The sequence below is a fragment of the Micropterus salmoides genome, unplaced genomic scaffold (assembly GCF_014851395.1).
Source record: "Micropterus salmoides isolate LMB-PRFRI ecotype aquatic unplaced genomic scaffold, ASM1485139v1 Ms_hic_scaffold_8, whole genome shotgun sequence".
NCBI lineage: Eukaryota > Metazoa > Chordata > Actinopteri > Centrarchiformes > Centrarchidae > Micropterus > Micropterus salmoides.
Window position 1 is genome coordinate 16,912,079 of NW_024044570.1, and position 15,894 is coordinate 16,927,972.

The window sequence follows — 15,894 nt, forward strand, 5'->3', positions numbered from 1 at the left end:
ATATCTGCTTGCTGTAACTAAAACAATGCTAAGAAAGGATTGAGAGTGAACCAAGTTTACACTGAGTGAGACATTTCACATTACAGTTATTTGATCCACTGCTATAAAACACGGATTATATCAGCTTTAAAGTAGCTATTTTGTTATTGGTAAATTTGACTTGAGCAGCAGGTTCATGACCTCGTTCTGCTTACATGGATAACACGCTGTCCTGAATCAGGCTGTGAAAAGTGGGCATGGGTTTAAATAGGTGTGATGAAAGTGTAACCCTATCCAGTAGCACTCTATACTTGGCTGTTCTGGGCATTTGAGGTATGATGGGGGTTTCAGTTGCATCCAAAGCTGTATCATAACAACTGAATGGTTGCTGATGATGAGAAGGGCATGTCGAAGCAAGTACCTCAATCACACCACTGTCCTTTACACCAGAACCCATTACAAGGTGTTCTACCTTCTTTTAGTGGCAAGGATAACAATCCCTGACAATGAAAGTCAATTAGTGGGAAACAAGTAAATTTTGCTTGAGAACAGAACTTCGGCTCTGAGCAGGATCTGTGCACTACGTCTTCATATGTCAAGGCAGTGGCAGCCTGCCAGCCAAATGTGTCAGCCAGAAAGATATGCGAATGCAGATGAGTGTTGACAGCCAGTCAATTGTCATTCAGCCCATCTCCCAGCCTCTAGGGACTCATCTGGCTTCTTTTTTTGCGGGCTCCTCTGCACTGCTTGCTCACCACAAGCTCCTCTGCTCAGCTGTTTAGAAGCACATTGGACGAGACTTGCTCTGACCCTTAAGTGCATGTGGTTAGTGGTTCAGAACACCTCATCCCATCTGCTGCCTCCTGCTCAGCTTTTCAGTCCGATATGTCACTTTAGCTGCTCTTACATGTGCAGTTGATGAGTTTTTCCAAAGATGACTCGAGCAGATGTTAAGTCCGTCTCTGTCCATTTTATTTCCTGACCTCCACCTTAATCATTTCAAGCCCAAGTTGTAATGAGGAATCCATTTGTCTTCAAGCTAGTTGTTGTGGTTACACATCAACACAGAGAGCTGACCTCTGGCAAACGCAATTTAAGACACGACTGATTTCTTACTCAAAATATTGGAAGCAATTGTTGTGTAGGCTCATTATAGCCACATTGGGCTCAATAGTATTTTTTCCTCCCCGTCTTTGTTCTTGGCAGCCGACTAAGTGCTTGCAGCTGTCAGTTGAGTGTATTCTCCTTGCCCAGTATATGTGGCTTGGCTGCACTTTTAGCTGGCTGTGTCCTTACTGTGGTGACAGTATGCCATGACTGATTTCCGTTGACTCACTTTCATGGTAACTACAATGTGTCCCTCATAGAAAAATCCAGTGGTTGATCTCATCTAGTTAACGCAGCAGCGTAACCGGGCTTTGCGTGCAGTTGGCTGATTATTCAAGCAGCGCTTCAAGCAGTTTGCTGATGAAAGGAGATGCCAGAAATGACTGTACTGACAATGGCACAATGCAGGATGATGTATGATGACTAAATGGTATTTGGATGTGGTGAAGATTGACTGAACTTCCTCATGTCACCTGAATCTTCTACCGTTATTTCTGCTAGTACAAAGAATAAATGAGCGTTCAAAGCACCTCTTATTAACCCGCTGAAGTGATATCTGTGAGTCCTTGTCTGCCACAAAAAGAAGGAGAAGTGTATTTCAAACCTTTGTCCTGCCAGTGCATTCATGCAAATAACTCACACTGGAACCAGCTTATCTGTGAACAATCATAGGTGGCATTTGAAAGAGGGTGAAATAGCACTGCATGATTTTCATATCTGCATAAAGCTCAGTCAATCTCCCACGCAAAAGCAAACACAAAAGCCTCATTTTCAGCGCACACATCAGCTGTTTATCTCAAAATATGCTCTTATTCAGTACCTTGCACATTGCACTTTTTAAATGGTAGGCAATTACACATGGCACATTAAGGAGTTGTTATTTAATTCAATAGATATGGCTAAGTTGCAAAGTTCATTCACTAATAAAAGGAGCAACTTTTATCACACAGGGCCAGGTATGAGTATAAAGGCTAAGATTACAGCATCCATGTGCACAAATGAGATTAGAGCACTGGCTGCGACTACTGTTGACAAGGTGAACGGGCCAGTTGATCCAAAAATCAAAAACGCTGGATGACTGTGGGTTTTTATGATTCACAGAGCATGTTATTTTCATGGTATGTTTGCCCGCATGATTAATGGCCGTCCAGATTTGCATTTGAACATTACCTGAAGAACACGTGCATCTGCCTTACTGGATACTAATGATTCAGCACATGCCTAATAAACTGAAGTGAGAATTCAAATGAGGCTCAACCTGCCTGCGAGGCTAGCTTAAGCAAACACCAGGACAGCTGGCAGAGAAATCATTGTGACTAATGGTCTCAGTGTGAGACAGGAGCAGGGCTGTGGGTGGTTGTTTTACCATGCTAAGAACAGACTTTGTTTGTCTTTCTATAGCATACAGTGTGGCTGTGTGATCCATGGAAGTGTTGGCTTTGTTTTGCTTTAGCGCGACACCTTGAATTTGTTTTTTTGTGCATGTTTTCCTTCTGAGAATGAGGTGAACTTTTAAAATGAGAATGTATTAATGCTTTTAGAAGTGGGTGGAAATCTCAGACTGCTTTTACTGTCACCTGGGGGTGTGGCGCTCTTCTGTCAACTGTGCTTGGGCTCCTCCGCGGTGGTAAACATAATGCGCTGTGACCTGTCCTCAGGGCAAATGATCTGATTTGCTCTTCCCTTGTCTTTTACTCCTAATCGCATCTACCTCAGAGCCAGAAAATGGTTGTGCAGCTGTCATAACTGAAGCGCCGCATGGCGTGATGGGAGTGCATGTTTTTGCTATTATCTATTCTATCTGAGCCAGAACACAATTCTAAACCTCCACTGCATCCCTCTTTCTCACAGACCACTACATGATCAATACCCACATCAAAGGCTCTGCGGAGATAGCAGGATTCTTTGAAGCATGTTTGTGGAGCTGGATTTGCTGAGCTAACACAGTCCACACAGAACCCCCTTGAATAAGCTTGTTTGGCTAGCATCCTCTCTGTTTGTAGAAGAACTGAGTGGACTCTAATGGAGAACAGACAAGGCCTCTCCCTCATCTTTTTCCTCCCTTTGAGTAGCTAAACGTATCCATAGTGCCAGTGCTTTTTGCTCATCTGACATACGCTTCAATGCATGCCAGCTCAAATATTTATCTAATATTAAATTGGCTGTAACACTCTGGAAGCAGTGAAATGCCAGGAAATATTTCTCATCGAGGACACAAAATAACTTACATCATGTTTTGCAGTGCCAAGTTCAAATATGCCAGATAATTACTGATTGAAATGAAATGGAGCGCAGACCGCAGCAGTGTTGTTATGTGGTTACCTTGTGTTGTGACTTGAACAGGCAGACACGAATTTCCAACAGTGATTATTCTACACTCAAAACACGACCTGTGTCCCTGGAAAGCTATTAACTATTTACAAAAGTGCTTTCCATCTCCTAAATGGGAAAACAGTACATTTGGGACTTTGCGTGCTAAGTGGGTATAGAAGACATGGGGGTGGAGGTTCAACCATTATAAACACGAAAGCACATAACTCCCGCCAGCCCGTCAGAGAGAGTCAGCAACTCTGTAAATGATGGAGCAGGGACCGCAGAATCATCTCCCCACATGTAAATCCAAGACAAGGATGAGAAGCCCTTTCATATGAATTAGAGGATAAACCACATCTGTGATGCTTTTGACTTTTTAAATTCACATATTGTTGAATCTTTTGGTAAGTAATTACACTATTTGGTATATGCAGTGCAGAGGTTTTACTCTCCAGTCAGCTGTGGCTCATTTGAAAGTGAAATGTGGGAAAATGCTGACATGTCTTTCTCTTCTCTCCCAACACCAGAGGCACTACTGCATTTGCATCCCTGTCTCTCTCTCAATCTCTCTTTCTTTCTCATTTACATTATGGATGGTTCATTTAGCTTACATGACCAAGTGAATACATAACCCAGGGCGATTCAAAATACCATGAGGGCCTGTAGGGATAAAATGAAACCACATAAGCAGAAAAGATTGCTGCGCTGCTGTATGCAGCAGCCTTTTATTCAGCTCTTCCCCTTTCATGTGGTTGACAAACATGGCCTGCCCCTGACCCAGATGGCAGGGCTCAGCGAAGCGTATCAGTTAAAAACGGCGAGTGATGATTTACAGAAACATCATGAAAATTTATTGCAGAATTGACCGTTCACTAAACAACTTCCCTGTACAGCAATTGTCCACCAGCCCTGTCCTGGTTTAAATTTCTCTGCATGCTAAAGCAGTGTTCATGGGGTTGTAGAAAGAGAGATACTTGGTATTTAAAAAGTTTGGAGAACCTAGAACCAAAAATATAAGGAATGGATTTAACACTGCACCACAAATGTTAGTATTTCTGGCTAACTAGCTTATTATTAGCATGTTATAGACACTCCATAGTTTACCCTTTTGTGAACAGTAAATCATATATATTTTGTGTCATCTAACAGAGTAAACTTGTTATATTTTGGAATTATTAGTAGACAGTAATGAACATGACATGGATGCTGCTTCCCCCCCCCCACTGTAGACATTTTTCAGGCCGCAATATAGTGCATAAATTGCATGCTCAGAATTTGGACGCTCAAATAAAATAGCAAAGGATAAATACAGTGCTCTATATAGTGAATAGGGAGTGATTTCGGACACAGTCTGTAAAATCTGTATGTGTGAGAAGGAGAGATAAAGAGTGATAAAGTGAGTGAGTGAGTAGGCCTGCAAGTGGCGAGTAGTCGAGTAGGTTTGCTTATCTGTGTGTTCTTTGTGCGTTTCATGGTTGGGTAGAGCTGTTAACATTACAGCTGCAACGTGTAACCGCAGATAAGAATTTAATACCTGCATTCAGATTAAAAATGTGCTTTGGCACACAACGGTAAGCTTTTATTCCCGCTGCCAACGAGTTTGATGGCACTTTGTTGTCAACGTGGAGGCACAAACGGCACAATGGCCCCCGGTGGCGAGCCAGTTTTACAACCTCGAGGACTCAATGAGCTTAATGACAGAAAAACCACACACATAAACGCAGCTTTGCCCACACAGAAACAATGCTGACCATGTGTGATTTTGCCAGAAGACATTTCACAAGTGGCTGTTGTTGTGCAAAGGTGATAAAAGTTGCAGAGTGAGAAAACATTTGTGTGGGGACCAGACTGTGAACTCCTTCTCTGCACCTCCAGCTCACTTGCTGAAAATCATCAGGTGCGGTTCCTCCTGCTCTGCTTTACATTAGCGCCACAGCTCCAGCCTGGACAGGTCCACGGCTGTTATCTCAATGATGTTCTAATTCTAGTCAAACAGTTCTGTGTTTGACTCAATAGAGGCAGTGTTAGTCAGGAGAGTCAATATTAGCAGAGCACACACAGCAGCACTGGTGTTAGGAGAAAGACAGAGAGTTATGTGTGCGGGGGACAGGATCCATGCTTAAGTGTGCTCTCTTAGTGAACCTTGACCGCCCGGTGCAGTAATAATAATAAAGATAATAAGAAAAAGGAAGAAAGCAAACTCGTGCTTACTTTTGCCTCAGTGGCTTCCGTGTTTGACAAGAGTGACTTTTCTTTTATCGCCTGTCTTGTATGTGGATGTTATTGTTAGACTTCAGAGCTCCTGCGTTCGGCCTGTCTCATTCCACACTCTCCTGGCCGAGGGCACTCTGTGCAGTCGAGCCTGGACTTGCTGACAGTCCGACATGAACAGCTCAACACTTCAGATCGCTTCACTCATGAAGGAGAGGGTTTTTTTTCCAGTTTATTCAAGGTCAAACAGTTGCCAATATCAACAGCCAGATTAGGATGTTGTCACTCTCAGACTGGACAACTACCTACTATATTACATTTACAGGTGCTGTGGATGAATAAACTCAGAGCGAAGTGTGGACTGCGATTTCTCCACATAAAACATGCAGTGTCGTAAAGCATATTTGTGGCTTTAATTACAGCTGAGGGCAGCTGAATAATGTTTGAGCTTTGCCTCATTTGCAATTATAAAGTCAGAGGAAATTATAAAACCATCAGCTAACAGCACCTTCTGTTTGTTCAGGATTCATCCACAGCCAAGTTTAATCTACAGGAGAGTCTAGAAAACAAACAATATAAAAAAAAGATTGAGCTCCTGCATCTGCCAATCTCAGTAAAATTACTTGAATAAAGATGTGGACAAACAATATTCTGTCATCGATCAGCATGCTGGTGTGTAAGGATGTTCGTAGGGCTTTGGTAACCAACTTTCTCAATCAGCTTCTTACTCTAAGTCAGTGATTTCCAGCTTGTGGGTCTGCACCCCCAGTTGCAAAATGAATCTGAGGTGTCACAATCCGATAAAAAAGATAGGAGTACAAAATAGTACAAAAATAAATTACTGCTACTCAAATCTTTACTTTTTCAGTTTTTTTCTCAACTATTTGCTTTGACTGTAAACATTTGTGAAATTAAATAATCCTAAAAAGGGATAATCATGATTGGTTGACCTGCTTACAACTTATAGACAAATGCTCCATGTGACAAGGGGTTGTCAGTGGCGTTGCTTGGCTATAAATGTGTCACAGGCCACGAAATCTAGAAACTTAGAAGCTCTGAGTGATGGGTTCCCACATGAACATGAAGTCAGAACAACAATGGTTATTTCACAGTCTGTGTTTGGTTTTGTCTGTGAAGTTCTTTTAAAACAAAATGTGATATTTCCATGTTTCATATTTCCATATTTCCATGACTGCAAATCTGAATTATTCTCTCATGTTGCCATGGAGTCACTACTGTCAGTCACATCTAATCAAACCAAACCCATTCGGTCCTGATGGAGCAGACAGGCTAGGTTTTTGACCGTTAAAAACTTAAATAATAAGGGAGGTTTTTTTCTCTCCTTACTTTAATTGCTCATTTAAATCGTGAATATTTTATGATAATAATATTATATAGAAATACTTAAAGCAGCTATAAACTATTTTTGTAACAACAATGGATCAAATGACCATGTGTAATGTGAAATAGGTCATTCACAGTGATGAATCTATGGGGAATTATCACCCGACTCTGCAGTTCTTCTCAGCTCTACAGAACTTAAATGTGCTATCAATTCACTGTTTTGGCTTCAGCCTGCAACTTTACTGTTTTAATTCAGTCTTACCGCTATCATCAGGTTAGTTTCCAGTCACAGCAGGCAGCTAATTTCAGCAAAAAAAGCTATAAAAACTGACACTGTACACTACCTGCCCAACACCAAACAGAAGTTAACTACCTGGTGAACAAAGTAGAGCATTTAGCTGCTAAAAAGCCAGATATTTCCCTTAGAAGACTGAAGACTAAAACAGAGCTAAATGGACAGTGAATATTGGTCTTACATTTGTCAAATGGACGCTAACAATACTCCAACTTGACATATAAATAAGCCACTGATTGTGAAATAATTTGCCATATGAACTTTATATGGACAATCTTGTGTTTAAAGCGACTTGCGCTGCCCCCACTGGCCGAATATCAGGTTTCAGGTGCAACCAGGATCTGATTTTTCTTTGACATGTATCTTAAAAAGAAAGGAAAATGTTTTTTTGACTTAGAAAGTTCTGGGAAACATACTGAACAGAGCAGAACGATTCGGGGGAAAAAATCTTGTGATTTTTCTGCCAGATATGCGATATTTTTTTTTTTTATTGAAGTTTTGCTAAAGTTCAATATTCACTGCTAGTTTTGTTTTGTTTTTTGACGGAAGCAGCACAGAGCTGGGGAAGAGGATTAGGGCCACATGTGAAATTTTTTTAGAGTTCTGACTTTAATCTCAGAACTCAAAAAATAATTCACATGTGGCCCTAATCCTCTTCCACACAGAGCAGATAAAGGAAGGAAGGAAGGAAGGAAGTCACATACAGAACGGCATAGAGAATCCGGTCGATTTTCAAAATAAAAACCCTTTGCAGACTCACGATCGTACATCAACAATAAACACAGTCATAAGAGACAAAAAAGAAACAATTACGTACTACTACGTAGCCTACTTAACCATTGTAGAAGCACAAAAATCAAGGACAACTGAACAAACTAACTAACAAGTTAGCAAAATCAGGCAGGCAAAACGCTCTTATTCTGAAATGCTCCATGTGGCTATGTAACATTAGCCTGCAGGATCAGACAGCTGTTATTCGTCGTTCAAGCACACAAAATGACAAATTAACAACACATTAACAATGTGTAGGCTAAGTGCTCCGCCGCTGAAAGACTTCAGTATGACTTGATGCCAGATAAAACCGCGGCACAGCCGCTGCCGGTGTCGGTTCAGCTGGCGCCATTATCCCACGTTTTCCTCTAGTTTTGTTTGTTGTTGTAAAATGTACACGCCCTATGCCTGCTCTGAATAGTGAGCAGGACAGTAACAGGAGGCGCATGGCGCTTGTGACTGGTGAGCAGATCTGTCACACAAGGATGACAACTGACCTACATTTTAATCACCGTCTTCACAATTAGCTAATCAATTTCTTTCAAATCGCAATTTCGCTTTGAAAACAATTAGTCGTTCAGCCCTAGTACTGAACATCACAAGCCTGATTATTACAATAAACTGCCATATAATTTCGCTTCATTATCATTTACATATGTGAATCTGAGAGGTGGACAGCCATTCAGAGGTCTAGTATCAGGTTAATAGATCACACAGAAAGCTACATTTCACCTGTCAAGCAACAGGAAAACACAAAAACTGTCACACATCCAGGCAAGACTGCAGCAGCTGTGATAGTAGCAAGCCGTCAGTCATGTTTGACTGAGCCTGTGGCCTTGTTAGCAGTAATAGCTAGTGTAAACAAACAGCAGCAGTCTATTTTAAGGTCATCAAAAACATCCACCAAAACCTCTCAGTCAGCACAAAGCAGTGGATCTGATGTGGCAGCACACCCCTCCTACTTAAATCTGCTGACATGAGAAAAAGCAACATTAGCTAATGCACTACTTAAAGACCATAATCGCTCTTTCCCCTACTGTTAATGAATGCTAATTAGAAGTCTGGAGCAGTTTCTGGCGTGTGCTGGCTGCTCCTCTAATGTGCCGTATTGTTCCTCTCCTCGCTCCAACTCAGCACTAATGCTGCTGTGCCAGCTATTAAAGTCAGATAAGCTATCCATCTTTAGCATTGCCAGCCAAAAAGCCACTAATAGCTTAGCCACAAAATTGTTAATTTCCATGGTTTCCTTTCCTTGTTCGAGTGTTCTCTCACAGTGTATAAAATGGGCAAATATTCCTCCTCGGCTCCACGGTGTCACTCTGTCAGCCTTGTGTGATTCGCATGATCCATTTTCTTACCCACATTTTATAGCCCTGTCACCCTAAAACATTCCGTCAGGGAAACAAGCTGCTATATTTGTGGGTGCCTCTTTACAAAGACTGTTTCAGCAGACACTCTATCATGGACACTGTCAGGAAAGTCTACAGGCAGCACACAGTGCTCCCTCCGAGATAAATGTGTCTGTGACTATTAAAGCTAATACAGAAGTGCATTTTAGGAATCCACCTTAAAATGTGGGCTGTAATAATGTGATCTAATCCATGAAACAACTTGGCTACAATAAGGTTAATCACAACCACACTTTTAACGAGGATTAGGAGACACATTAGCTGCCATAATATCCTCATTCCAGATTCCTGTAAATTTTACAACAGATTTTAAGATCTGGCAGATACCCATTAACCAATTTAGGCTACATAGGCCACAGAGGATTTGAAGTGAAAGTTAAGTACATGTCAACATTAGGACTATGACAAGAATACTACATGTTCCTGTGCATAGGCTTTTGTGGGCACATTTTCAGTGTTTGTAGTTAAAAATGTATTTTTTTAAACTAACTAGTAATTGCTTATTTTAAAACAGGGATGGACAGCTAAGGGCTAAAGCATGGATGCAAGTTTTAAATTATATGTTCACTGGATAAGTTTAATGGCACAATGAGTTTTACCCTCAAATGTTTTTACCTTAACCCCTCATGAGCCTAAACATAGGCAGAGATCCAGACCCAGCCTTAAAAGTAAAGGTAACAGAACTTAAAATCCATGCTGCTGTTTTGCTCACTCAGAACTTTACTCAATTTCTAATGGTTCTCAGCTGTGACTAAAAGTTAACGCCTTAATAATGTTTTTGGCTTTTTATCTTATGTGCCTAATTTTGGTGTACTTTTATTACCTTTTATAACTTGTTTCTGAAAAAACAACAAAAAGACAATCTCACATTCTGTGAGGTCTGTACTATGAAGAAGGATTTGGGGTTAGCGAGGTAACTTCAGGTTTAACCGTGGGTTTTCAGGGTGGTTCAATTCTTACCGGGGTACATCGCCATTTCAACTTTTGCTGCACACCCATGTGCACACCTAACCTGTTCGAGATAACAGATCAACGCATATAGAAGCAATGCCTACAGACTAATCAATTCTCTTGGAAAACGGCATCACCGTTCACAGAATGGAGCTCAGTGCATGGATCGTGAGATAGTCTCTTATGAGAGCATGAGTGTTCAGAAACTGGCAAAGCCCTTTGGCTTTCCCTGACGATTTATTTATTTTTTTAAATAATCGCTGCTACTAGTAGACTTGTCCATGTGATGGGTCATATGCTGTATACACCGCCCCTTTTATGTGAACAATGCTCATGGCTGGATTGGGAAAACCTGGGTTGGCTTACCGAGTTGATAACCAGTGTAATGTGACCGCTTAACGTCAGCAGAGACAGTTTGCCAAGCTAACATGAAATTGTAGATGTTTATATTTCCATTTATTATGAGCCTTTTAAGGACGTCTCATCCATGATGGCTTAGAAGTTGAGCTTAGCTTAGAAGTGTTCAAATCTTCAACATGTTCAAAAGTTCTGGAAGAGCTACCACATGGTCCTTGAGTTGAGATTTTGTCAACTGCTGTTTTCAAAAGTCATTAAATGACACATAAACATGGCTATCATTTAGTGTAGGTCAACTTGATGTGACACACATGTCGCTCCACTATTCACATCATGTGGAGTGTGTAAACAACCCACTGTGCCAATGAATAAATCAATGACCTACATTTTGCTCTTGTGAATGAATGATAAGGCTCTCCTGTCCATGCACTTTCCAAAGTCACTGTGACACTCTAGGAACTGGTCTGTAAGGTCAGAAACATCCACAAATTCCGCAGTTTAAACAACGTTATGAGACCTGGGTGCAATTTGTGAGGTACTCATCCAAAGTGATCCAAAAAAATATTTTAAATGTGAATGCATGGAAGTGTGGTTATCCACTGAGGATTGAAGTAGTTGTTACTAAGGCCAGTCTTTTTTTAGAAAGTGTCCTTTAACTGCTGCTTTTCCTCTAGAGACCAGAGCTAAAACAACTTCCCAGCTGCACAAATGTTTAATTTTGACACCTATAGACACCCCTGTCTAGATATTACCCAGACAGAGGCATCTTATTTCATGGATATGAAACTAGACCTGTAAAAGTGCACAGGATAACAGTGACTCTGTGAATGTAACAGCTCCCTTGTGAAATAGTTTTTGCATGCGTATTCAAGAATAAGCTGATCCATGAGTGAATGTAATTCACAACCCCAGATTTTTCATCTGCACAGAGATGAAACAGTCTCGCCTTAGAGTGACGAAACCCAGGAAGTGATTAATTTATAGAGCGTGCATGAGTTATGGTCTTGTGGTTCTGTAGACGTGCCCTGCTCTGTGGCAGCGCGATGTGGGAAAAGTGAACTTTTAATGCTGTGCGACTTTGTGGCTGTTCATCATGTTTTGTTTGACGCATATAAAAGTGAGGTTTACCATTCCCCCTGACAGTCTGGTATTACACTCACAAAGGCTGATGGATTTAGCAGATCCCAGCGTCACTTATATTTACTCTGGAGAGGATTCTCTGAGTCAATTAACAAAATAAATACATATCCTTTCAACATTACATGTGTAAGATATTTATTGAATACTTTATGGAACCACCATCAGGACAAATTTTAAATTTGTCCAATACTTAATACTTAGTTATGCCTGCCAACTGACATTCCCATCAGACAGCTGTACTTTATGTTCAGCGTTAATTAACAAAAGTTAGCATGCTAACACGCTAAACTAAGGTGGTGAATATGAGTGCAACCTCACAGAAGTAATAGTGTAGCTGTAGACTTGATTAGGGATGAAACATTTACCAGTTTAATGATAAACCTCGGCAAAATTCGGTTAGTATTACCATTTCAAATTTAAATTATTAAAACCGTGTTTGATTACCACGCACAGAAATGTTTCACCCTGACTGAAGTCTGGCCATATTTTGGTTTAATTGAAGAAAATCACATTACAGCGAATGCAGGGTAAGTTAACTTTTAGCTCAATGCATGATTTGGGGACTTCGGAATGGAGGAAAATGTCATGGTTTGTCTGTCTAACTTGCTAATAGCTTGTAAACTGAAGCTCGCAGTGTTACCTACTCTTGTAAAAACACTACATGTTTGCTGCTGCATGCATTGTGCGTCTTGCAGACAATTTTCACCCCTTGCACGTCAACCAACAGACATTTTTTTTATTCAAAATCCTGCAATCGTCAAATTAGTTATAAAAGTGTTCCAACAGGAAAAACGCTGTAGACTCCTATACAAGACTCCACTGTATTTATGTCAGTTGTTAGGCTCATTGCAGTTACTGTCACTGTCATCTTAAGGGGGCTATAAGATTTTTAATGAGAACATTTAGAAATTAATCATTTTTCTCTTGCTTATTTGTGAACTGGTTGTAACTTCACATAAAAATTAACCACAAGCCTGCTTTCTCGGTCCCTTGGAACAGCCACTTTATGCTGTATCCTATGTGAATAAATCTTGGAAATTCTGCACCAACATTCAAATTCTGAACTGTACACACAGCGACAAAACCGCAGCTCCACTAAGTTTTGCGTTAGTCCACTAACACAAAAAATGAATGGCTCCCAAACAAAACACAACACAGACTCCAACAAAAAACAAACAACAATCAGATCGTCAGGCCGAACAACAATCAGATCGATGTCGGGGGAAAACACGAGTCAACATCAGAAAGGCTTTTGAAAACCAACCCTGAGCTGGCTTTCATTCTACTGGACAGGTAAGCTAGCATTTTTACAAAGCATGTGAATATATTGAGATTTTGAGTTCTAGTTGGTTCAAGTTAGATAATGTTTGCCAGCTAACACTGAGCAGTTGCTAACGTTATCCGTTGCAAACTACCATAGTTGTAACGTTACGGCTTGCCACATTACTTCACCAGCTTATGCGATCCATATTACTATCATGTGTACCACCAGTATAATGTAGAAGTGTTGATTTAAGCCTGTAAGAAGTAATGTATTAAACGGAAGAAACGATGTAATGACAGTACAAAGCAAATGTAGGACTGTTTGTTTTTAAAACCAAAAGTGATGCAAGGTGCAGCCAGCTAGATTAGCGTGGATCTGACACCGTTTGCTTTACGACATTCAATTTAGATTTATTGCCGTTTTATTGATACTCTGGTACACAGCTTCTTCACAGGTCCCAGTCGCCCTAACATGCGTGACCCAGAGTTGTTGAATGGAAGAACCATTCCATACAGTAACGGTACTTACTATAACAACATTTCTAATTTTCCATCTAGCTCACTAACCGCTTTTGTTATCATCCAATAAATTTAGTTCTAGCAATATTACTGTAATGTTGCAGTGAGAGTTTACTAAAATTTTGTGATGCCATCTCTGGTGTGTTGGCCTATGTTTTGGCTCGGTCGTTAGCTTGAGCACACACTGGGGAAGATAGTGGTTGCAATCTGAGACCTCACCACTAGAGGCCACTGAAAACTACACATGGCCCCTTTGAAACACATTTATATTTATGTAAATTGTTCATAGAGTCAAAATGTTTGCATAAACACAGTGCTCCTAATTTTATTTATGGTTTTCAATATAAAATTTGATGAAATAGTTTTGATCTTTGTATCAGTACTTTCTGAACATTTTCATCACATTTTAACAATACCGCAATAATACTGATAATCATCTAAATACTTTAAATTTGTCATCAACATGCCGAAGGAAGTGCTTTTACCATCAATCTATCTAGTTCCGGAAAACACACAGTAATGACTGTGTATGCAAGAAGACAAACAAAAGAAACAAGTTCACTACATTCATGAAACTGCTGTTGCTGCGTACAAGTGTGAAGTGTCACACATCACACCCTCCCCACCAGCCTCAGGCTCTTTTTATCTCCTCAAGACATGTGATCGTGTTACAGGTCTGACTGTGATTATGCCACAAACGATAGTAAAGAAGCACCCAGCAAACTTACACACACTTACACTTGTTACATTTGATCAATTAGTCAAACTACTTGACAATGAATGATATCTATGCAGCAGCTGAACTGTTATGTGAAACTAAACAATGCTTTTCTCTAATGTGCAGATGAGAGTGCCTATAGGCTCCCGTCCTCTTTTGTTTGACTGTTTGGCCTTGATTATCTCGAGCAAATGTGATGCAATATTTTCTTTGAGTGTTCTTTGAGTTATTCTGCCTGCCACTTCTTGTCCTGTCACTCTCCAGCCAATGGCAAGATGACTCCACAGAGGAGCATCAGCCTGATGCAACAGCAGTTAAATTAAAAACCTGACACTGCGAGTCAAATACAACAGAATACTTGAAGATCTGTTCACTCCCCCTCCTAGAGAAATAGTATCTACAGCATCCTGTAATTGTCAGTGGTTTCACAGTGATGTGCCATACAGGGCGTGGTGGCTACAGTGTATGTATTGACGGGTGGCTCGAGCGGTTAGCTGTGTGTCATATAATTCTCTCCACAGATGAGTGGAGCTGTTGACATATCCTTTTCTCCACCCACCACTGTACCGACACAGCCACTAACAAACAACTTAACACGATGTGGAATGTGGCACAACACTAAAGCAGAATGAAAACACATCTTAATGAACCGCAAACAGCCACAGGACTCTGGGGCGCCAGCACCTCATATAACAGTGACTATTATTATTATTATCATCATCATTCCTTCTTTTGCTCTATCATTTCTCAGATAGTCTGTCTGTTTCCAAAACAACAGCTTGTTATCAGAGGAGTGATCAGCATGTGCTAGCAGAATGTTTGCCCCGCTGAACAGGCTTCACATTTGGGTGAAGTGCTACAGGTGTGAGCATTCCTTTGCAGACTGTGGAGGGATGGAAAGATGGAAAGATTGTCCTGTGAATGAAGGTAGGAAACAGCTGCACCTTTGAGGCTCAAGATTCCTGAGATAAGGATTACCTGTGAACCAAGGGTCAGACAAACAAACAAAAAAAATCCCCAACAATCTCTACCTTCTACAGAAATTTACAAATAGCGTACATGTTGTTCTTTGATATGACCTCTGACAAGGATAATCCAGCATCTTGTTACACCTCTTTAAGACTTAATTGCTACCTGTCACAAGGCAGGAATCTTCTCTCTTTTACAAGGCCCATAATAGCCAAGAGCATCAATCTTCTTTATGGTGTAACTCATCAACCTAAAAGGGTGGATAAGTAATCTGGCAGATGAAAGATAAGAGGTGAACCATGTGAGCCAACCACGTAGGGAAGTAGATTGTGGTAAAATTCTTTGTGTATTTCTGGGCGGTACCGCATCGCACCGTTTTGCCTCGAGCACAGAACAAAGCAGGGCTGCAGCAAGCTTAAGCAGCGAGGAACCTGACGAGAGGTGTCCACTGGTGTTCTCTGCTGCCTTGCCTGCCAGGCAGATGGAAGGTGGTGTCACGTCACTGGTATCAGCTGCTCCCCACCCTGAATTGCTCCTCTGTTCACCCA